General features: G+C 41.0%; 1 protein-coding gene across 1 annotated transcript in view; it reads left to right on the forward strand.

Moving 5' to 3' along the window:
- Nucleotides 1–25,340, forward strand: part of GNA14 (G protein subunit alpha 14) — a 202,166-nt gene that overhangs the window by 105,375 nt on the left and 71,451 nt on the right. The gene's annotated exons all lie outside the window — the stretch shown is intronic.

The raw sequence follows: 25,340 nt of genomic DNA on the forward strand, positions 1-25,340 counted from the left end.
TTCAGAAAGAGGCTGAAGTTCTAGAAGGATCTGTTAAGGATGCATGTGAGGAAATCAGGCACAGTTAAGTGAAAATGGTCAATTTACGTGGCTCTTTACAGAAGAGCTTCTCAGGGTTTGACATATGTTAAGACCCCCTTATTTTCTAATTTTAAAAACATCTGTTTAAATATACTTTTCCCTCCTACTTCCTCCAATTTGAAAAGTCATATTCTGCGTGAGTCTCTGGGAACAGGGAGGCCAATGCTCAGACTTTGGCTTTAGCCCAGGGTCACTGGTTCTCTGGCACATGTTAAACTCCGGCTCTTTGTTCCCATGTCCTGTTGGATATTAAAAATCGTGTGGTACATTTTTCTCCTTACTAAGAACTTGGAGTCCTAGCCAGTGTCATAACAACAACAAATTCTCCGTCAAAATCCTAGGCTGGAGTTTTTCCATTTATGCCAATAGTTCTCTGATTAATCAATGTTGACTTCAGTGTGAAAGTTGCTCAATCACAGCTTGAAATGTAGGAGTTTGGAAAATGGGAAAGAATAGGATAAAAATAAGAAAGAACTGGTTTTCTCCTTAATCACCGTCACAAGTAAATCTGCCCACCCACTACGCATTGGGAGATGAGGAAGGTATGGGGCCAGTGATGAATTGATTTGACCGTTGAAATGTTAATTTCTTCCCTTACCTCAAGACTAAGTACGAACGTACCACATGCAAAGAAATGCTTTGCAAAAGGGAAAATCTCACAAAGTTATAACCCAGGAGCTAGTGTGACCATCAGGCCGTTCGAACACCTATCCATCCATCTAACATGTGAAGTATTTTCCTTGAGTCTTAAATTGCATGCAACTTTGTTGCTATCTTAAAATACAAAGGGGAACATGTGAAATACCCTCACAGTTCAAAACTCTTTAACAAAAGCTAGAATCATGGTCGGTGATGCTAGCAAAATTCTTTTTTAAAAAAGTCTTACTGAAATACAGTTGATTTGCAACGTTGTGTTTAATTTCTGCTGTACAGCAAAGTGACTTAATTATATATATATATTAGGTGGGCCCAAAAGTTCATTCGGTTAGTGAATACGTTGTTCAATAAAGTTCTTCGTGAAAATGAAAAATGTCTACTTAAAACCGAACGAACTTTTTGGCCCCCCCGATATATATATACTTTTTCATATTCTTTTCCATTATGGTTTATCACAGGATACTGAACACAGTTCCCTGTGCTATGCAGTAGGACCTTGTTGTTTATCCATGAAAATTCTTGTTAGATCCAAAGTCCTTCACAATTTGCTTTCTCTTCACGGCAGGGCCGCACTCTCATTTCTGACGGTAGAGAGGTAACAGGTGTGTTAATGCTGCTCTCTTCTCAGCCCTGCCTTTTCTTATCACCCAGTTTCTTCACTGATGAATGAATGGCATAAACATGTGCCGAGAGGTAAATTAATCCCCAGGTTTGTTTTGGAGTCCCGCCAAGAGAATCATCGGTTCACCTGGTTTCATTGAATTGCGAGGTAGATTTTCTTATTAACTGGTTAATAAACTCTGCAGTGTTATCCTAGGCAAAGCATTCTAGAAAACATCCCCTATTAAGAACTTCTTTTTTATTCAGGTGGGAGCTCAAATGGGACACAGTAACTAATCCAACAGAAACAAATAGTTAAAAGGTTTGTGTATGTGTGTCTGCGTGCACGTGTGGGTGTGTAGGTGCGAGTGAGTGGGCGTATTCACCAGTCAACCCACCCTCAGAGTTAAAACCATATACATTGGAAACCAGAACAGTTGGCTTTTAAAATTTTCATTGACCCTTCTTTTTGGAAGCTCAGATGTTTCCAGGGAGCTTTGAGACATTGCATCTTGTGTACTTCACCGTGATTTCTTTTTCTTTTTAATTTTTATTTTATATTTGGAGGATTTACGATGTTGTGTTGGTTTCAGGTATAAAGTTATTCAGTCATGCATATACATATATCTGTTCTTTTTCATATATCTATATGAAATAGATACATATACCTATTTTCTTTTCCCATATAGGTTATTATAGAGTATTGAGTAGAGTTCCCTGTGCTATACAGTAGGTCCTTGTTGATTATTTACTTTATATATAGTAGTGTGTCTGTGTTCATCCCAACCTCTTAATTTATCCCTCCCCCACACCTTTCATCTTTGGTTACCGTAAGTTTGTTTTCTAAGTCTATGAGTCTGTTTCTGTTTTGTAAAAAAGTTCATTTGTACCCTTTTTTAGATTCCACATATAAGCAATATCATGTTATTTGTCTTTCTCTGTCTGACTGACTTTACTCAGTATGACAATCTCTAGGTCCATCCATGTTGCTGCAAATGGCATTATTTTGTTCTTTTTTAGGGCTAAGTAATATTCCATTGTATATATGTACCACATCTTTATCCATTCCTCTGTTGATGGGCATTTAGGTTGCTTCCGTGTCCTGGTTGTTATACTGCAGTGAACATTGGTGAACATTGGGGTGCATATATCTTTTCAAATTATGGCTTTCTCAGGGTATATGCCTAGGAGTGGGATTGCTGGGTCATATGGTAGTTCTGTTTTTAGTTTTTTAAGGAACCTCCATACTGCTCTCCACAGTGGCTGCACCAATTTACATTCCCACCAACAGCATAGGAGGGTTCCCTTTTCTCCACACCCTCTCCAGCATTTATTGTTTGTAGACTTTCTTTTTTTTTTTTTTTTTTTTTGTGGTACGCGGGCCTCTCACTGTTGTGGCCTCTCCCGTTGCGGAGCACAGGCTCCGGACGCGCAGGCTCAGCGGCCCTGGCTCACGGGCCCAGCCGCTCCGCGGCACGTGGGATCTTCCCGGACTGGGGCACGAACCCGTGTCCCCTGCATCGGCAGGCGGACTCTCAACCACTACGCCACCAGGGAAGCCGTTGTAGACTTTTTGATGATGGCCATTCTGACCCGTGTGAGGTGATACCTCATTGTAGTTTTGATTTTCATTTCTCTAATAATTAATGATGTTGAGCATCTTTTCATGTGTTTGTTGGCCGTCTGTATGTCTTCTTTGGAGAAATGTCTATTAAGGTCTTCTGTCCAGTTTTGATTGTTTTTGTTTGTTTTTTGCTGTTGAGCTGCATGAGCTGTTTGTATATTTTGGAGATAAATCCCTTGTTGGTCACATAGTTTGCAAATATTTTCTTCCATTCTGTGCGTTAGCTTTTCGGTTTGTTTATGGTGTCCTTTGCTGTGCAAAAGCTCTTAATTTTAATTAGGTCCCATTTGTTTATTTTTGTTTTTATTTCCATTACTCTAGGAGGTGGATCCAAAATATACTGCTGCGATTTATGTCAAAGAGTGTTCTGCTTATGTTTTCCTCTAAGAGTTTTATAGTGTCTGGCCTTACATTTAGGTCTTTAATCCATTTTGAGTTCATTTTTGTGTTGGTGTTGGAGAGTGTTCTAATATCATTTTTTTTTTACGTGTAGCTGTCCAGTTTTCCCAGCACCACTTATTGAAGAGACTGTCTTTTCTCCATTGCATGTTCTTGCCTCCTTTGTTGTAGATTAATTGACCATAGGTGTGTGGGTTTTTTTCTGGCCTTCTATTCACCTTGATTTCTGACACTTAAAACTCTGTCAGGTTTAATTAAATATGATCTAAAGTAACATAAAATAGCTTTCATAACATAAAAACATTGTTACTGTTGCTTTGTATCTTCCCTAAATTAAATTTTAAATATTTTGGGATGTTTTTAATCTGTAATTAGAAGTAAAGATATGGGCACATTGAAGTTGGCCATTTATGAAATCTGGTTAGAAAATTGTTTGCTTTTGTGTGTGAGTATATAAAGAATAGAAAGTTTACTAATTTTTCTAGATTCTCTTTTTTTTAAAGTCACAACTAATCTAGTATTTTAATCATTTAAATAGTTAAGGTGGAGCTAGTTGCAAAAAGGTTGAGGATGCTAGGAATAACTTTGTATTAGGTGCCTCAAAATTCTCTCCCTTTCATTTACACTGAGAGCTCCAGTGGTTGAATGATGGCATTTGTGGGAGGCCATCATGATCGACCAGTGGCCACCAATTCTCCCCAAGACCACAAACTCTTCCCCCTCCTGTTGTATCTTTGCTTTGTGTTGACATGGAATGTCTTTCCTGCTGAACTGTGTGGGGGCTTCACTTTGGGGTTTAATCATCATTTATCATTATTATCATGCATGTATATCATCATGATTTGCATCAGTCCATATGTAGAGCCCTAACAATGTTAGTAATTACGAGAAAGTCTTTCTTTCCAAGTTCAAGTTAGTTCTTGGTGTAGTAGAACGAGACAATGGCTGACCTAAAATTGAAATCCTGTCCTGCCTGTCATTTATATCTTCAACAGCCTTGGGCCGATCACCAGCGCTCTCAGTCTTTGTGTTTCCTTCCTTAAGTGAGGGCTTTGTTGGCTCCCTGTGATATTACAAAATTTAAACATGTGAGTAACCGACCTTCAGAAGCAAAAAATTATATTTTTCTGTGTCCTAAACAGGTTTCTTTTTTCAGCAAAATTTTATTTTTTGTCACTTTGTCTTATCAACTTCTTCATTAATAAGACACTACACCCAGTACAGTGTTACATATAGTATGTCAACATAGGCTATTTTACTTCATATAATCCAGGAGTTCTTTTCAGACACAGTAGAAAGTACCAGAATAAGAAACAGAAAGACACATATATCAGACTCACAGTGAGTAATCCATGTTCCAGAATATATATGGTTTGCAGATGTGTCCTTGCCCCCTTCCTGAGGATAATACCAATTTTTAGGTTTCAAAAGAATGAATCAAATGAATGAATGAATGAATGAGTGGTCCTCCTTCCTGCATCTCCTGCATCTACTCTCACATTTCACCATGAGAACAAGCATCTGTGGACAAGAACATCCCTCACAGAAATTTTGGGTCAGAAGGACAGAAAAATGAGGCAGAATTCATGCAGTGTCTTTCAAGTTGCTTGATTTCCTTAAATTTTTTTTAAATGACAAGGTTAAAGGATTGGAGAAGAATCTTCCTTAAATTGTCAACTGAAAAAAAAAAAAAAACCACAACATGAGAGCTGTGAGTTAAATTGTATTTGGGGGCAAATTGAGGACTATAGCCCAGAAGACAGCATTTCAGATAGCTCTGAGAAGCTGCTCCAAACAGGCAGGGGGGAAGGTCAGTATATATGTGATTTTGGTGAAGGGGGGTATACGTGCAATCAAGCACACTTTTTTTTTTTTTTTGCGGTACGCGGGCCTCTCACTGTTGTGGCCTCTCCCGTTGCAGAGCACAGGCTCCGGACGCACAGGCCCAGCAGCCATGACTCACGGGCCCAGCTGCTCCACGGCATGTGGGATCTTCCCGGACCGGGGCACGAACCCGTGTCCCCTGCATCGGTAGGCGGACTCTCAACCACTGCGCCACCAGGGAAGCCCCAAGCACACATTTTTTGCAGAAGGATGCTGCTAGTCCCAAGGAGCAGACGTCATCATGAAGGATTATAGTGCTTTTCTAGATATGAGGAGATGCAAGAATTGGGCTCATAAAATCTGCTGAAAATATTTAACTATCTGAAGACCCATTCTGCCAGTTTTTCCCAGAGCACAGAGTGCCTCATTCCTTATCCCTGCCCTGAACTCCTTTCAGGGGTGTTGAAAGTCAGCAGCTGTAGCAGCTCACGATTTAATTCTTGTAGAGGTAGATGGCAAGTGCCAATTTGTAGTTGGTAAAATGATGCGATTTCTGGTGATTTCTTCACTCCCTCCCTCCAAGAGCAATGTCCAGGCTGGCCCAGGCAGTTGGTGGCTCTGGCTGTGCACATCTGAGTCTAACGCAGGCACTGGGCTTTGTTTCAAGGGAAACCATGCTCTCCACTTTCTTATCTACCAGGGACAAGTCATCACCGTTGTAGTTAGAGTGGTTCAGTTTTATTTTTTTCTATTTGGGCAGTGACGACCCTTCTCACTGTCTGTAAAGGTGATAAACCACGCCTCCCTCCACTGCAAAGTCAAGTCCTCCGTCGATTTGGGTGTGAAAATCTGCTTATGATGGTTCTGCATCCCTGCTTCCAGAAGGGTGGTATTTCTGCCACTAGTGGTTAACGTGAATGGCTGATAATGCCTAACGGTCATTGCCACCTAGGAAACTTAGAGATGAAAACTCAACCCATAGCAGTAGTAGGCACTTGATGTGTGTTTGTTTTATGGATAAAGTGAATGGTACAAGCCAAAAGTGTTCTCTAGATGAAAAGCTGGGCCCAAGAGGAATTAAAATGGACAACCAGTCTGGAATCCTAGGGCTTTAAGAGTCTAATGTGGCCTGGCTTTCCCTTGGAGCAGGGTCCCCTGAGTGAAGGTCTCCCGGTGGCCCCCGTGTCCTCACAGTGACTCTCCGCAACCCTCCCAGGGCGCGTGCCACGCGCCTCTCTGAGTGCTTCTCTCTCCTGCGGTGGAGGCCGTTACAGGACTGTCTCTCCCAGCTCACTCTGAGCTCCTCAAAGGCTCTCAGACAAAAGTGGTACCAAAAAAAAAAAAAAAAAATCTGCCTTTTGAATTCCAGGTGGACAGTATCAGAAATCTCAAGTTGTTACATCATAGTTTTGGCATTAAAAACAAAACATACCCATCCAATAATATAGACCAGACAGGATTTTTCTCCTTTTTTTTTTTTTTTTTTTTTTTTTTTTTATAACAAGTATGCTGGCTTTGGCATCAGTGTCTCGGCTGCTCTTCTGTTCGCTCCTTCAGCTCCAGACACAGTCACCTCCTCTCTCTTGGCCCCCATAGTCCTGATGCTCCTTTAAGTCCAGGACTTTGCACATGCTCTTCTCTGCCCTCCCTTCCTCTCTTTGTCTAGCCAAGTCTTTCTTGGCCTCCACTAGAATGGAAGCTCCATAACGGCCAAGGACATGTCTGCTTTCACACCCAGGCAGACATGCACGCAGGCTAGTTTGCCAAAAGCCTATTCGCTGAAGAACCAATTTCTGGGGCAAAGGAATCCGAGTTTTGGGGAGCCCTCACTGGTGATCTTAGGGCCACATTCTGGCCTCTCCTGACCTTGTCTCTGACAAACCCTCCAGCCTCATCTGCTCTCCCTGGTGGAGTTTTGGGTTTTCTAGCACATCCCATGCTCCTCTATTTGCTTATGCTCTTCATCTGTTGACACATCCTGACACCCATTTCCTCTGCACACATAAATAGCTAACTTGGTTTATTCATCTTGAATAAGGTATCCAATACCGTAGCAAACTTTCTTTAACGCCCTCCTCCTTCCATGCTCCCTGAGGTGAGGCACTCTTTCCAGTGTACCCATAACACCTTGCATTAAAATTATTTATGCACCTCTTCCACTTTAGTCTAGGAGTTCTTTGAGACTGGGAATCATGTCCTGGGATCTCTGCATCCCTTTGGGCTTAATAATTGTTAGTAAAGTGACATTATAGCCTTGTGTGAAGATATCATGAATCCATAGCTTCCTGTGAGCTTTGTTCAGTGGGTGAAATCCACAATCTCAGAGGATGACTGAGCTGTTCTTACATAATATATTGTCGCACTCCTTACCTTTGGGATTGTGATAATGGGCAAAAAGAACAGAGAGTCTACATGATCGTGTTTTTCTTTTTCTGAGAAATATTGGGCAATGGGAAATAATGCTTCTGAGTTGCAGGATGATCGAGAAGCCTTGCAGAGTCATGGGGCTCAAAATTCATTGTAAGAAGCTTGGGATTGGGCATGTTCAGTCCTTGGGATGTGTTTGGTGAACTGCAAACATACTCCACCTGTGAGAGCTGGGTCAGTGGTAATGACTCTTTTCAAGCTGCATCACCAGACAGCTGTTTTGGAATCCCACAGGGCTAAAAAAAAAAAAAAAAAAAGGTGCTGTAGGAAGAACGGCTTGTTAATGAGCTAGAAGAGAAGCTCAGTAAATAACTCTCTTCAACAACCAAGTTCTAAAGTAGTTGAGAAATAAGACACAGAAATAGGCATATGATGACCAAGGTATCATGTTTGTTATTGCTAAAGCTAAGGATATAGAAGATGGCTCATAGCTAAGGCGGGTCACCTTTCTAATACTGAATCCAGAATGTGATAGACCGACCCACAAGGTCATCATTAGCTCTGGGAGATCCCAGGCCTCATCCACAGGGGCAGGCCTCTAACAGCATAGAAGAGAGGAAGGGGCAGAGGCCGGGAGTGTTACTCTGCTGATCTCCCTCCACGTGGAGAGTGGCAGGTGTCTCACCGGTGTCATAGAATGTGTCACAGGCCCTCTCTTCTGTGCTTAGTTAGCTCCCTAAGGGCGGGGACTATATATACTTGTGGACACTAAAGTGAGTGTGAATCTGTGCTAGGTTTTATTGAAGATATACCCTTTTTTTAAAAAAAATTTTATCTAAATGTATTTATTTTTTTTATTGGAGTCTAATTGCTTTACAATGGTGTGTTAGTTTCTGCTTTATAACAAAGTGAATGAGTTATACATATACATATGTTCCCATATATCTTCCCTCTTGCGTCTCCCTCCCTCCCACCCTCCCTATCCCACCCCTCCAGGCGGTCACAAAGCACCGAGCTGATCTCCCTGTGCTAGGCGGCTGCTTCTCACTAGCTATCTACCTTACGTTGGGTAGTGTATATATGTCCATGCCTGTGTCTCGCTTTGTCACAGCTTACCCTTCCCCCTCCCCATATCCTCAAGTCCATTCTCTAGTAGGTCTGTGTCTTTTGTTTTCTTTTTTTTTTTTTTTTTTTTTTGCGGTACACGGGCCTCTCACTGCTGTGGCCTCTCCCATTGTGGAGCACAGGCTCCGGACGCACAGGCCCAGCAGCCATGGCTCACGGGCCCAGCCACTCCGTGGCACGTGGGATCTTCCCGGACTGGGGCACGAACCCGTGTCCCCTGCATCGGCAGGTGGACTCTCAACCACTGCGCCACCAGGGAAGCCCTAGGTCTGTGTCTTTATTCCTGTCTTACCCCTAGGTTCTTCATGACTTTTTTTTTCTTAAATTCCATATATATGTGTTAGCATACGGTATTTGTCTTTTTCTTTCTGATTTACTTCATTCTGTATGAAAGACTCTAGGTCTATCTGCCTCATTACAAATAGCTCAATTTCGTTTCTTTTTATGGCTGAGTAATATTCCATTGTATAAATGTGCCACATCTTCTTTATCCATTCATCCGATGATGGACACTTAGGTTGTTTCCATTTCCGGGCTGTTGTAAATAGAGCTGCAATGAACATTTGGGTACATGACTCTTTTTGAATTATGGTTTTCTCAGGGTATATGCCCAGTAGTGGTATTGCTGGGTCATATGGTAGTTCTATTTGTAGTTTTTTAAGGAACCTCCATACTATTCTCCACAATGGCTGTATCAATTTACATTCCCACCAACAGTGCAAGAGGGTTCCCTTTTCTCCACACCCTCTCCAGCATTTATTGTTTCTAGATTTTTTGATGATGGCCATTCTGACTGGTGTGAGATGATATCTCATTATAGTTTTGATTTGCATTTCTCTAATGATTAATGAAGTTGAGCATTCTTTCATGTGTTTGTTGGCAGTCTATATATCTTCTTTGGAGAAATGTCTATTTGGGTGTTCTGCCCATTTTTGGATTGGGTTGTTTGTTTTTTTGTTATTGAGCTGCATGAGCTGCTTATAAATTTTGAAGATTAATCCTTTGTCAGTTGCTTCATTTGCAAATATTTTCTCCCATTCTGGGGGTTGTCTTTTGGTCTTGTTTATGGTTTCCTTTGTTGTGCAAAAGCTTTGAAGTTTCATTAGGTCCCATTTGTTTATTTTTGTTTTTATTTCCATTTCTCTAGGAGGTGGGTCAAAAAGGATCTTGCTGTGATTTATGTCATAGAGTGTTCTGCCTATGTTTTCCTCTAAGAGTTTGATAGTTTCTGGCCTTACATTTAGGTCTTTAATCCATTTTGAGTTTATTTTTGTGTATGGTGTTAGGGAGTGATCTAATCTCATACTTTTACATGTACCTGTCAAGTTTTCCCAGCACCACTTATTGAAGAGGCTGTCCTTTCTCCACTGTACATTCCTGCCTCCTTTATCAAAGATAAGGTGACCATATGTGTGTGGGTTTTTCTCTGGGCTTTCTATCCTGTTCCATTGATCTATCTTTCTGTTTTTGTGCCAGTATCATACTGTCTTGATTACTGTAACTTTGTAGTATAGTCTGAAGTCAGGGAGCCTGATTCCTCCAGCTCTGTTTTTTGTTTTCAAGATTGCTTTGGCTATTCGGTGTCTTTTGTGTTTCCATACAAATTGTGAAATTTTTTGTTCTAGTCTGTGAAAAATACCAGTTGTAGTTTGATAGGGACTGCATTGAATCTGTATATTGCTTTGGGTAGGAGAGTCATTTTCACAGTGTTGATTCTTCCAATCCAAGAACATGGTATATCTCTCCATCTGTTTCATCTTTAATTTCTTTCATCAGTGTCTTATAATTTTCTGCATACAGGTCTTTTGTCTCCTTATGTAGGTTTATTCCTACATATTTTATTCTTTTTGTTGCAATGGTAAATGGGAGTGTTTTCTTGATTTCGCTTTCAGATTTTTCATCATTAGTGTATAGGAATGCCAGAGATTTCTGTGCATTAATTTTGTATCCTGCAACTTTACCAAATTCATTGATTAGCTCTAGTAGTTTTCTAGTAGCATTTTTAGGATTCTCTGTTTATAGTATCATGTCATCTGCAAACAGTGACAGCTTTACTTCTTCTTTTCCAATTTGGATTCCTTTTATTTCCTTTTCTTCTCTGATTGCTGTGGCTAAAACTTCCAAAACTATGTTGAATAAGAATGATGAGAGTGGGCAACCTTGTCTTGTTCCTGATCTTAGTGGAAATGCTTTCAATTTTTCACCATTGAGGACGATGTTGGGTGTGGGTTTGTCATATATGGCCTTTATTTTGTTGAGGAAAGTTCCCTCTATGCATACTTTCTCCAGGGTTTTTATCATAAATGGGTGTTGAAAGATATACCCTTTTATATTAAGCAATTCTTCAGTGTAGGTGCTGTCAGTTGCCCCCACTTCAGATATTTGGAAACTGAGGTTTATGGAGGTTAAGTGATGTCCCCAAGATCATGCAGGTGTTGTGTGTCAGAGCTGGAAGCTGAACCCAGGCACCTTCCCAGGCTGTTAACCTCTATGCTTCGAGCTTCTCTATGGTCATATAAGGCCATGTGCAGTGGGAGGTCCTAGGTCATCACTTACAGTTAATTATGAAAGCAGTAAAGGATGTGAAAGGAGGGTTCTCCGTCTCAAAATCTCTCTTCCTGACCACTCTCATTAATTCCTTGTTCCCTGACTGGAATCCAACCAGCTTACACAACTATCAGTCTTATCTCTATCCGTATTTATACAAAAGGGTCATGCAATTAAAAAACCCCAGAAATATCAGGATGTTAGTACATCTGTTGGATGAAGTTTAAGGATTGGAGAGCTTTCTGTTAAGTGGATTTGAAACGGTTGCTTGGAGAATATATTTTTAAATTTTATTTCCCTAGATGAGAGAACTGAACAAGCCAGAGATGATTTCAAATTTATTTTGCAAATTGAAACAATCAAAACATAACAGTGGCCTTCGAACCAGTGCCAGAGAGTCAGGAAAGATCAAATAAAATCTGAAGAATATATTCTGATAGTGGCGTAAACAGGGCTCATTCTGGCTTTGATATTCTCCGTGGATTATATCTCAAGTGCAGTTATGTGTTTTAACTCGCTTTACCCCAGTCTATTCAGACTTCCAGATCTGCTCATGAGCTCGGTTTAATTCAGTTGGAAAAATCACAGGAGGAGGAAGAGGAGGGCTGTGAACATGGGCTCTCTCATCTCCCCCAAAAGGCACACACACTTGCTGCACCTGCAAGTTCTCTGCCTCAGTGAAGAGCGGTCCCTGATTCCCAGCACCTTCAGTGAGCTGGCTTATGGGACCCATACAGAGAACGTCCATCTTCTGTTTTCTGTGCAACTTTCTGGACACTTTGACTGCCACTCTTGGGGTCTAAGAGTAAGATCTGTTCTAGGGAGCAAAGAAGCAAAGAAACTGTGCCTTTGTGGCTAATTAGCTGGATAACTTGGACAAGTTACTGGCCTCTTTCAACCTGCTTTCTTGTTTGTAAAATGAGGGAACTGGACTGGTGGATCTTTACATTTTTGAATGATAGAGGCATGGAGGATCCATCTTAGAACTGGAGAATAGCAAAGTGAGGACATTCTGGGATTTCAAAAGGTTATGGTCAGCTTGGGAAGATTCTTTTAGGCTCTATTCTCTCCTGCCTTAAAAAATAAACTTCTTTTTTGAGATAAGAAAATGTCTAGTGCCCTGTGATCTTGGAGCTTGAGATTCAACTCCACTAATATGGAGACAGTTTGGCCCTTTGCTGACTTTGGCTGGTTCTGAGACCATCTCCGCTATCCCCCAAGGGTTGGACTGCTTCATCACTTATCATGTAATCTTTGAATCCTAGAGCATCTCCAGACAAGATGTCTCCTCTGTTCTCTCCCTCTTCTCTCCGTAGAGACTTCAACTTAACTTCTATCTGCTCTGAGAGCTACCTCCTAATTATATCCTAGGAGCCTGATATAGAAAAGGCCAAAGGAAACATTCCATGTCTGTCTGCCTGGCTGTCCCAGGGGCACCTTGGGTCGTGGAGGCTCACTCCTTGGTGAGATGCCCAGAGGCCATCAACTGGGAACCGAACCTAAATGTGCAACAGGACCCATGTGAGAACAGTGTGCTTTGGCATAAGGACTGAGGGATATCCTTACTGTGTTCTGGCTCATCTGTTTAAATGTGATTAAACATTCCTGGTTAATATTGAAATAAAGTGCTCATTTCATCTAAAGCTCTGATGAAGCAAAAGCCCTAAAATGTCAACCCAATGAGAATACATTCAAAGGGAGATTGATCCTGAATCCTACTTGAGAAGTATGATTATAGAGTCAGAGAATTTCAGAGCTTGAAAGAATGGTCAAGTATCCTCTAGGTCAACCCAGATCTTTTCTATTTCTTGATAGTTCAGAGAACTGAAGTCTAAAGAGTTTAAGTGATGTGCCCAAGGCAGGTTAGAAGGACTGGAAAGAATCTCAGTAGGGTTCTGTTTTATGTCAGTCTAGCAGGGATCTAAACATGAGGCTTCAAGTGAGGTTCTGAGGTTTGAAACATCTCCTTGTCAGAAGTGAAGATCATAAATTGAGGAGGTGTCTGAAAAGCATTCTCTCTCCTTATTTTTCAGTTCATGCTTTATATAGATTGGGGCATTATTTTATTTTGTGCTTTTCAAGTAACTTTTTTTTCCTCTGAAATTTTTAAAAGATTTCACAACTAGAAAAATGTTGAAAGAATAGCACAATGAACACTCATATACTCACTGCCAGTTGTTAATATTTTGTGATACTTTCCCTCTTTCTTTCCCTCCCTCCCTCCCTCCCTTTCCCTCTCCCTCTCCCTCTCTCCCTACTTTTTCCCCACATGTATACACACACACACACACACACACACACACACACACACACACACACACACACACACTTACTTTAAGTAAAAGTCAGCTGCAGGCATCGAGATGTCACCCTTAAATACTTCAACCAGAGTCTCCTCAGAACCAGGGCATTCTCCTGTATAACCACAACCGCCTTAGCACACCCACGGAAGTTCACTTTGTAGCTTTAATATTATATATAAAATACATATTCAGATGTCTCCATGTGCCCCCAATCTGTCCTTTATAGCCTCTCTTTCTTAATCCAGGAAGGAATCAAGCATTACATTTAGCCATCATCCTTATTCTCCTTTAAATTACAGCATCCCCCTACCTTTTTTTTTTTTTCCCCTACCTTTTAATTTTTGTCTTGAGTGACACTGACAGTTTAAAGGGTCTAGGCCAGTTGTCTTATAGAATGTCCCACAATCAGGATTTGTATTTTTGTTTTCTTATTAGATTTAAACATTTTGGCTGTAAAATGGTGCAGCCACCTTGGAAAAGAGTCAGGCAGCTCCTCAAAAGGTTAAAACAGAGTTCCATATCACCCAACAATTCCTCTCTTAGGTATATACCCCAGAGAATTGAAAACATATGTTCACACAAAGACCTGTAAATACATGTTCATAGCAGCATTATTCATAATAGAGAAAAAAGGGAGAGATAGCACGAATGTTCAACACAAATGAATGGATAAATAAAATGTGGCATATCCATATAACAATATTATTTGGCAATAAAAAGGAATGAAGTACTGGGCTTCCCTGGTGGCACAGTGGTTGGGAGTCCGCCTGCCGATGCAGCGGACGCGGGTTCGTGCCCCGGTCTGGGAGGATCCCACGTGCCGCGGAGCGGCTGGGCCCGTGGGCCATGGTCGCTGAGCCTGCGCGTCCGGAGCCTGTGCTCCGCAATGGGAGAGCCCACAACAGTGAGAGGACCACATACCGCAAAAAAAAGAGAAGGAATGAAGTACTGATGTGTGCTACAATAAGAATGAAAACGTTATGCTATGTGAAAGAAGCCAGTCACAAAAAGCCACATTTTATAGAATTCCATTCATTTGAAATTTCCAGAATAGGCAAATCCAGAGAGAGAGAGAGAGATTTGTGGTTGTCCAGGGGTGGGGGAATTGGGGGAAATGGAGAGTGACTGCTAATGGGTGTGTGGTTTCTTTGGGGGGTGGTTAAAATATTCTAAAAATTGTAGTGATGGATGCACAGTTCTGTGGATATACTGAAAACTTACTATTGAATTGTGCACTTTAAGTCGTAAATGATATGTGTATGCTATGTGAATTGTATCTCAATAAAACTGTTATTAGAAAATAAAGAATACTATGTGATGATGTGTCCTCCCCATTGGGCACTTTAACAGCCACCTAATGACAGTTTGTGCCACTGTTGTTGATGCTGTTTTGATCACTTGGATAACATGGCTCCTGTCAGATCTCGCCATTGTGAAGGTATCCCTTGCCTTGAGATTAATAAGTAATCTGAAGGGTGACACTTGCCACTGTGTGGACATCCTGTTCTCCACCCATTAGCATCCTCTGGTGATCCCTGCCAGTAAGATCCTTTCCATAGATGAATGCAAAATGATGATTTTTGATGGCCATGTTTCTTACACTTATTAACTAGTGATTTTCTGTAGAGAAAGTATTCCTTCTTCCTCTTTTGAAAAATTTATTAAGCCTCAAAAAATTAGACAATTATCGTATGACCCAGCAATTACGCTTCAGGGTATATACCCAAAAGAATTGGAAACAGGGACTCACATACTTGTATGTTCATGGCAGCATTATTCACAATAGCCAAAAGGTGGGAGCAACACACATGTCCATCCACAGCTGAGTGGATAAGCAAAATGTGACATATACATACAATGGGATATTACGCAGCCTTAAAAAGGAATGGAACTCTGACACGTGCTACAATATAGATGACCCTTGAACATGTTACGCTGAGTAAAATAAACTGACGCAAAAAATCAAATATTGTATGATTTTCCTTATATGAGGTACCTGGGGTAGTCAAATTTATAGAGACAGGAAATAGAATGGTAGTTGCCAGGGCCGGGGGAAAGTGGAAATGAGGAGTTATTGTTTAATAGGTACAGAGTTTTGGTTTACAAAGATGAGAAAGTTCTGGAGGTAGGTGATGGTGACGGTTGGACAACAAGGTGAATGTACTCGATGCCACTGCACTGCACACTTAAACAGTTAATCTGGTAAATTTAATGTTATGTATATTCTATCACGAAAACCCCTCAGTAGATTCTCGTTTACTCCTTTTTCTTTCAATATATTATAATTACTCATTTTGATGTTGGAAACTGGCCACCAGGAACCCCTTCAAGCTACTCCTATTCCCTCTTGGACATGGCCATTTCCCTAAGGAGACCTGGTTCCGATTACAGAAACCAAGATCTGGATGCTAGGTTAGCTCATCACTACTTGGTTGTCATATGTTTCTCGCCCTTCAGTGGACAGAGTCAGGAGACCATAAATATACACACACACACGTGTGTCCATGCACACATACCCAGCACGTATACACACACGCACATGTACACGCACATACAAATCCATTCAGACTTATTAATCATTAGTCTCCGATTGAAATCCAATACCACATTTTCCCCACCTCACCTCATGTTTATCTCTCTTCTCCCATAGTAACAACTCTGATTCCCAACAATACCAGCATTTTACTCATTTGCTCTATTCTTCTTTTTTTAAGATTTTTGATGTGGACCATTTTTTTAAAGTCTTTATGGAATTTGTTACAGCACTGCCTCTGTTTTATGTTTTGGTTTCCCGGCCCCGAGGCACGTGGGATCCTAGCTCCCTGACCAGGGATCGAACCTGCACCCCCTGCATTGAAAGGTGAAGTCTTAACCACTGGACCGCCAGGGAAGTCCCCCCACTCGATTCTTCAGTAAACAAAATAGTTTCAGATTTATCACACCGATACCACAAATCATTTTTAAAACTAAAGAATAAAATTCACATCTTCGGATTCCTAGCAGTGCTAAATGCATTTTCTGGACCTATTTTCCTTCTTTTCTTACTGGGTGGGGAGGGTGAGACTGCGATCATGGTGGTACTGGTAGAGATGAAAAAGGAGAAAGAGAGGTGGGGGAGAGCGAGAGAGCAGCAGGTGGAGGAGAGAGAAAGAGAGAACAAGAGAGCTTTTCAACATTTAAAATTTTCACATGGCTAAACCCACTGAATAAGAGTGAGGTATAGAAGAGGTAGGAATTGGGCAGAGAGAGCCAAATTAATTCTTTTAAAAAAAAGAATCTGCTTTTCTGACTTTGGGAGTAAATGCTTTGTATGTTTACTTAAACAAGAAATAGTACATAAGGTTAGACTCAAGGAAAATAGAGGGAAAGACAGCTGTTTTTTATGAATTCCGATAAGATTTTATCCTGTGTGGAGAGTTCAGTTGCTACATTTGGCTTTGATGGTGACATTTTCTCAGACGTGGCATTCGATCCAGCATTCATGCTCTACGTGGTTGTTCTTGAAACGAGGAATTGATTTATTTTTAAAAGGTTCTCCTGGCTTTGGAAGAGAACCAAATGCCTCTTTCAAGTTGGGGAAATAACTTCCTTTTGAGACCTAACCTCTTTCTCACCCCAGCAAGCCATGTGGCCTTTTGTGTAGGAGTTGGGTAAGCATATTGAAACAAATTCTTTTTCTTCATTATTTAACTCTCAAACAAGCTGTTTTTCCCTGATATGAAGTATTCTAAGAGAGATGGTGAGATGGAAGTATAGACACTGTGGAACAAGTGTCCCAAGACCTATCTTTTAGTTACAGCCTGAGACCTACTAGCCCTGTGACTATAGATACCTCATGACTCTGACCTTCACCTCTTCAACTATGATATGAGTGCAAAAGCTGCTTTGGGTTTTTTCTTTGTTTTTTTCCATTTCGAATTTGTGCCCTATACACTTGCAAAAACTAGTTCAGGTGACATAAGAAATGACACATCTGTATCCACTCTGATAATGTCAGGGTAAATGATTAAGAGTTGTGAGACGGGAGGAGGAAGTGAGTGACATCAGAAACCCAAACAAGAGGGAGTTGCTGCCAATGAGCACAAAATATGTTTCTAACCCTTTGCTGTCCGATATGGTAGCCACTAGCCCCATGTGGCTACTGAGTCCTTGAAATGTAGCCAGTTTGAATCAAGATGTGCTGTGAATGTAAAATATACACTGGATTTCAAAGATAGTATAAATATAAGAAATTAAAATATCTCAATAACTTTTTACATTGATTATATGTTGATGTTTTGAATGTATTTTTAAAATATTTCATTAAAATTAATTTCTCTTTTAAAAAATTTTTAATGGCTCCTAGAAAATTTAAAATTCCCTAAGAGTTATTAGCATTACATAATTCCTAAACATCTCATTACATTTCTGCCAGTCAGTGCTATTTTCATCCAAGGCCAAAGGAAAAAAGAAAGGAAGGAGGGATATTGTGTTGCCAGCATGCCATACATCCATATAGAGCTGTTTTATATAAAGTAAGTTTTTATATAAAAATAAGGCAAAAATGGTGGTGCCTTGCTGTAACGGTAGTTCTTTATCCCTGTTGGAAAACCAAGTCTCAGTTCATGTCACTCTTTGTCGTATATGGGAATCTCCGATTAACAAACAAGGTGTGGCTCAAAATCTGCTAATTTATTCCTCCTTGATTCATTGATTCAGTCACACATCCATTTATTCATTTCACGAGTTTTATTCAGACACTGCTGTATCCTCAGAGTACAAAGATGAATTACGACTCAGTCCTGCCTAAGTCATCAGGGAGATACAGGAGGAGGAGAGAGCCAGCCATGTAGACTAGTAATTTACAACATAGCACGGCGAGCCCTGGTCTGGAGCTCTGTGCGAAATGTAACCAGAAAGGGGGAAAGGTGACCAAGACTTGGCTTGGCTTTGGGGTAATTCATGCTTTTATTACTCATATTGTTATTCAAAGAAGCTTCACCAAGTTTATTTAAAGAGTTTGCAAGATAGCAAATACAAACGTTAAAATAGTTTCTTTTTCAGCCTGCCTTCCAAAAGATCCTTATCGTAAATATGTATTCTTTATTCATCTGGCTGGGTCTACTTATGCCCTCAAATTTAGTCTGTTCACTAAGGTGTATCCTTGGTCAGACTTATTCTCTGTAAGAGCAGACATGGGTTACTTAGTGATGATCAGTTTATCAGAAGCCTGCTTCTCAGGGAGAGGTTCCCACTTGAGATTCCCCTGTTTGGATCCATACCTTAAATCTACATCAGCTCAGGCAAGGGCAAGTACAAATGATTGAGGACTTTTCCCTTGAGATGACCCAGTGAATTAATTTTGAGTAGAACAGACTACCTGAACTCCATAGCCCAGTAACGCCATGGCCTTCCTCAACAGGGGGCACAGTCAGTTGGATTAAATGCGGGCTTGTTTCCCATTTTAAAAAAAGCCGGAGGGAGATCATACTTTTGCAGGCTGTTTCTTTTGGTTAGGAACAAGCTGCAAACCTGGTCATGGTAACGAGTCTTCTCAGGAGATTTTTCCTCTTTAACCATTTCTGCTTTTGGCCTTCAGAAGAGGGCTCTGTGTGGTCTTGACAAGGTTGCCCTACAAGCTGAAGGCCTACGGGAAGCAGCTTCCCTGTGAAAGCAGGCCTCGTGAAATGAAGCTCTGGTTTGTATAGTCTCAAGTAGGTGATCAGATATTTAAGGCCTTTAAAAAATGACAGTGTTTATATGGGCCCTTGCAAAGAATTTCTGATGGAAGGTGGTGAAAAAGATTTGTTTCCATTACTCGTAGCTTAAGTTGGCTGTGATGGGAGTTGTTTAAATTCTCAATTCTTAGATGGAAACTTAACGAAAGTAGGTGATGAAGGCTGTTGGAATGGGTAGTTTGGGGCCAGAATGAGTAGAGAGGTGATAGCGTCTCGACAGGGCGACTGCGTGCTTGATTTTATACACACCCTGTCCATTGCCTTCTGCCCTGGAATCCTGGTGTCCTGGCTTGTGTGGGATGTAAATATCTTTGTGTACTTACTCAGTCAAGTTAGGTATTTGTTATATTTCCACAGAACATTTTTAGAAATCAATGCAAACACGTAGCTCCTGTCCAGAGGAATGGGGAAACGGGGAGGGACATTAACATGACATATTTCCTGAAGTCGATTTTCATTTAGCAAGTCCCTCTATATTTCTGTGGGAAGTTCAGTTGAAGCTTTTGAAATCATGGTACAGAAATGGTTCACTCGGTATGAAAGCATTTATTGGGTGCCTCCTATCCAGGCTCCTTGCCTTTTACATCATTTGCTCTCCCTAAAACTCCTTGAGGATCAACCCATGAGGACTGGTATTCATCACACCCTGATGGAAACAGTTGGTTAACCCATGAAGACCGGCATTCAGAACAGGTCCTGTCATGTTTGTGCATTAAAAACGAATGGGGGGACTTTCCTGGTGGTGCAGAGGTTAAGAATACGCCTGCCGATGCAGGGGACACGGGTTTGAGCCCTGGTCTGGGAAGATCCCACATGCTGCGGAGCAGCTAAGCCCGTGCGCCACAACTACTGAGCCTGCGCTGTAGAGCCTGCGAGCCACAACTACTGAAGCTCACGTACCTAGAGCCTGTGCTCCGCAACAAGAGAAGCCACCGCAATGAGAAGCCCGCGCACCGCAACCAAGAGTAGCCCCCGCTCGCCGCAACTAGAGAAAGCGTGCACACGGCAACAAGGATCCAACACAGCCAAAAATAAATAACTTAAAAAAAATTAATTAAAAAAAAATGGGGACTTCTGCTTCTAGAAAAATGTAGTAGACGTATTTTTCCCTATTCCTCCTGTTAAGTACAACTTAAAGCCCTGGATGTTATGTGTAAAATAAATATAAGAAGACTCTAAAAGGCAGTGAGAAGAAGGAAGGCTAACAGAGACCTCAGGACCCAAGGAAGAACTAAGTGGAGAGTTTCCTGGGTTTCCATATTGCCTCATGTACTTCAGACTTGGGTCTGAAGATGGCAGTAACTTCACAATGCAACAGGCACAGATGAAAAAGCCCCCAACAAAGCTGCTCTCTCTAGCCAAAGACCAGGAAAAGTCCGCCTAACAAGACAGAAAACTTCAAAGCAATAGCCACTCTACTCCAGCCAAACACTATAAAAAACTGTGGTTCATCCCACTCATGCCAGCAAAAGGTCAGAGGGGAACTGAGACGTCCACCCTCACCAGGCTGTAACAAAATGCCCCAACCCCTTGGCTGGGACAGTGTCAGAGAAAGCCAGGACTTACATCCCCACAGGGAGGTAACAAGGGGCCCTTCCTCTCCCACTGGGTTGATGTCATAACAGGCCAAGTGGAGATTCAGGACTTTTATCACTGCCCAGCTGTGTTTTCAGGGTAGCTGAGATTTGTTTTAATCAGGTGTGGCAAGACATGCAGATACAGATATGATTCATGAAGGGAGAAGTTTATAATGACAGTTCCCTAGAAACAGGAGGCACACCACACCAAGCAGGGCCACACAGGGAATCACCGGGGTGGGTCAGGAGGCAGAAGGAGCAGGAGAAAATTTGGTAAGAGTCTTTATTGTGGTTTCAATGCAAAGGAATGGAAGAGGCAGGGGAAGTAGGTTAAGGATTGGCTAGTTTGAATAATTTCTGCTGGGCTTGTTCTGAGTTGCCTGATACCTGGTCCTGGGGTATTTAGAGCAGAGGAACAGAGTCCCAATGTATAAGTGCCCAGTAGAGGAGGTGGTCGTAGGTTTGGGCTCTGGATTTGTTGGCTTGTATATGAAAGTTGCTCTCACAGGGGAGTGATTTATTTTCTCTAGGAATTGACTAGCTCTGGGGGGGCCGTTCCTCCCGGGTCAGCAAGGCCCTAAGATGTCAAAGTACCATAAAATGAAAGGCATGGTTAATACAAGGAGTAACAAGGCCACCCCTCCCAGCGGTGGTGTGGGTGGAGATCACATGGGGATCAGTAATGAGTCTCTCCTAGCTCTCCCAGCAGAGAAGTGTCAGTGGAGGTCGGGAGGGAGCTGGGACTCCCATCCTTACTCTGCATTATCAAGGAGCCCTGGCCACCTCCATTGCCAGAGCAGGGTGCACCCGTTAAAACAGAATTCAGAGTCTCATAATATAATATGCAAAATGTCCAGGTTAATTGAAAATCATTCATCATGCCAAGTGTCTGGAAGATCTCAAACTGAATGAAGAAGACAGTATATGTCAACACCAAGGTGCCTGAGATGTTAGTATCATGATGACAAGATTTGAAAGCAGCCAAGATCAAAATACATCAATGAGCAATTACAAACATGCTAGAAACAAAGATTCAACAACAAAAAAATAAAAGTATAAAGAAGAACCAAATGGAAATTTTAGAACTACAGAATACAGTAACCAAAACAAAATACTCAATGATCGGCTTAACAGCAGCATGGATGAGACAGGGGAAGATGCCATGAACTAGAATATAGAATAATAGAAATTACACAGTCTGAGCAACAAAGAGAAAGTAGACTTTAACATCATGTTAAAAGGATGAAAACACAACCTACAAACAGGGAGAGAATATTTTCGAACCATATATCTGACAAAAGACTGGAACTAGAATGTTTCAAAAATTCTCAAAACTCAGCACTAAAAAAAATAAATAAGCAATCCAATTAGAAAATAGACAAAAGACGTAAAGAGACATTTCACTGAAGAAGACATACAGATGACAGATAAGCCCATGAAATGATGTTCAACATCATTAGCCGTTAGGGAAGAGCAAATTAAAATCACAATGAGGGCTTCCCTTGTGGCTCAGTGGTTGAGAGTCCGCCTGCCGATGCAGGGGACATGGGTTCATGCCCCGGTCCGGGAGGATCCCACATGCCGTGGAGCGGCTGGGCCCGTGAGCCATGGCCGCTGAGCCTGCGCGTCCGGAGCCTGTGCTCCGCAACGGGAGAGGACACAGCAGTGAGAGGCCCGCGTACCGCAAAAAAGAAAAAAAAAAAATCACAATGAGATATCTCATCAGAATGGTTAAAATAAAGAGTAGTGACAACACCAAATGCTGGGGAAAATGTGGAGAAACTGGATCACTCACACACTGCTCACGGGAAGGTAAAATGGTACAGCTACTCCGGAAAGCAGTTTGGCAGTGTCTTAAACAAATTAGTATGACCATACAACCCAGCAATTGCACTCCTGGACATTCATCCCAGAGAAATGAAAACTATGTTCACACAAAAGGTTTCATGGAAATGTTCATAGCCACTTTATTTGTACTAGCCCCAAACTGGAAACAACCCAGATATCTTTCTCAGGTGCATGGTTAAACTGTGGTGCATCTATACCATGGAATACTACTCAGCAGTAAATAGGAAGGAACTGTTGATATGCAGGGTGAATAAAGCCAATCCTAAAAGGTTACATGCTATATGATTCTGCTTATATAGTGTTCTTAAAATGACATACTTACAGAAATGGAAAAAAGATTCTTCTCTATTTTTTTATTGAAGTATAGTTGATTTACAGTGTTGTACTAATTTCTGTTGTACAGCAAAGTGATTCAGTTATACACATGTATACATTCTTTTTTTTTTATTCTTTTCCATTATGGTTTATCCCAGGAGATTGGATATAGTTCCCTGTGCTATACAGTAGGACCTTGTTGTTTATCCAGTCTAAATGTAATAGTTTGCACCTGCTAACCTCAAATTCCCAGTCCATCACTCTCCCTCCCCCACCCCTTGGCAACCACAAGTCTGTTCTCTGTGTCTGTATGTTTCTGTTTTGTAGATAGGTTCATTTGTGCCATATTTTAGATTCCACATATAAGTGATATCATATGGTATTTGTCTTCTTCTTTCTGACTTACTTAACTAGAGATTATCACGCTAAGGGTCATCCATATTGTGGCAAGTGGCATTATTTTGTTCTTTTTTATGGCTGAGTAGTATTCCATTGTATGTATGTACCAGATCTTTATCATTCGTCTGTCAGTGGACATTTAGGTTGTTTCCATGTCTTGGCTATTGTGAATAATGCTGCTATGAACATAGGGGTGCATATGTTTTTTTGAATTCTAGTTTTGTCTGGGTATATGTCCAGGAGTGGGATGGCTAGATCATATGGTAATTCTATTTTTAGTTTTCTGAGGAACCTCCGTACCGTTTTCCATAGTGGCTGCACCAACTTACACTCCCACCAGCAGTGCAGGAGGGTTCCCTCTTCTTCACACCCTCTACGGCATTTGTTATTTGTAGAGTTTTTAGTGTTGGCCATTCTGACTGGTGTGAGGTGGTACCTCATTGTAGTTTTGATTTGCATTTCTCTGATAATTAGTGATGTTGAGCATCTTTTCATGTGCCTACTGGCCATCTATATGTTTTCTTTGGAGAAATGTCTATTATGAAGACTCTTCTGCCCATTTTTCGATTGTGTTTTTTTTTGTTGTTGAGTTGTATGAGCTGTTTGTATATTTTGGAGATTAAGCCCTTGTCGGTTGGATCATTTGCAAATATTTTCTCCCATTCTGTAGGTTGTCTTTTTATTATTTTATGGTTCCCTTTGCTGGGGCAAAAGCTTGTAAGTTTGATTAGGTCCCATATGTTCATTTTTGTTTTTAAGAAGTGGAAAAAAGATTAATAGTCATCAGGATGGGATGGGGCCGGGATGAAAGTGGTTGTGGCTATAAAAGGACAACGTGAGGGATTTTTTTTTTTTTGGCCATGCCATGCGACTTGTGGGATCTCAGTTCCCAGACCAGGGATTGAACCCTTGCCATGGCAGTGAAAGCCCAGAATCCTAACCAGCAGGACACCATGGAACTCCCAACATGAGGGATCTTTGTGATGATGGAGATGTTCTATATCCTGACAGTATTAGTCTTGATATCCTAGTTGTTGGAGGAAACCAGGTAAAGGATACACAGGACCTCTCTGTATTATATTTTTTACAACCACATGTGAATCTACAATTATATCAAAACAAAAAGTTTGAATTAAAAAATGGTTATATACCCTTCCTCTCAGTGTAGGTTCACTCCCCAAAATTCATCCTAAAGAAATAATCAGAGATTGGCACAAAGAGCATCGATCCTAAATATTTAACAGGAGAAAGATTAAATTATGGCATATCCATGGGTTAAATACTATGTAGACAATAAGAATCATATTCCAGAATGTTCATTTTATTTTCCTTAGTCTTATTTTTTAAATGTACATATGTTATTGTAGCCCTTTTTGTATGCATGTTTTGCTTTACAATAGACTAAAAACATTCAAAAATGTTCAGTCTACTTAATAACGTAAGATGTACACAGTCTAAATGGAGAAAACACAATATTTAGTTCTCTGCAGTACAGTCATGAGTTTGTTTTTTAAAAAAGTAATATATAAATCATAAAATACTGAAGGAGATTTACCAAAATGTTAACAGTGGACTTCTCTGGTGATGGTGAAGTTTTTGTATTTCTTAATCATTCTTCTGATATTTTCCAGAATTTTACAGTGAGCTTTTATAATTATGAAAAATGGCATGAGCTTTTGAAATCAGGGAACAATACAAATGTTATTTAACAGAGCAGTGGTCTGACAGGGATGCTTAAAGGTGGCAGGGCTGAAAGGGCTTGGGGGGAACCACGTGACTAAATTACTTAGCCTTTCCTTAATACCATATTATGTTTCCCATATGTTTGTGGAATTCCCCACATAGTAGCATTTTACTTATTATTCTTTCCAATCTAGAACATGCTTGACATTTGCTCCCCTCATTTCAGGCCAAGGTGCCAGAAAATTCTGCTCATGTAATTCCTCACAGCTGTGAG

The sequence above is a fragment of the Phocoena sinus genome, chromosome 6, assembly GCF_008692025.1.
Source record: "Phocoena sinus isolate mPhoSin1 chromosome 6, mPhoSin1.pri, whole genome shotgun sequence".
NCBI lineage: Eukaryota > Metazoa > Chordata > Mammalia > Artiodactyla > Phocoenidae > Phocoena > Phocoena sinus.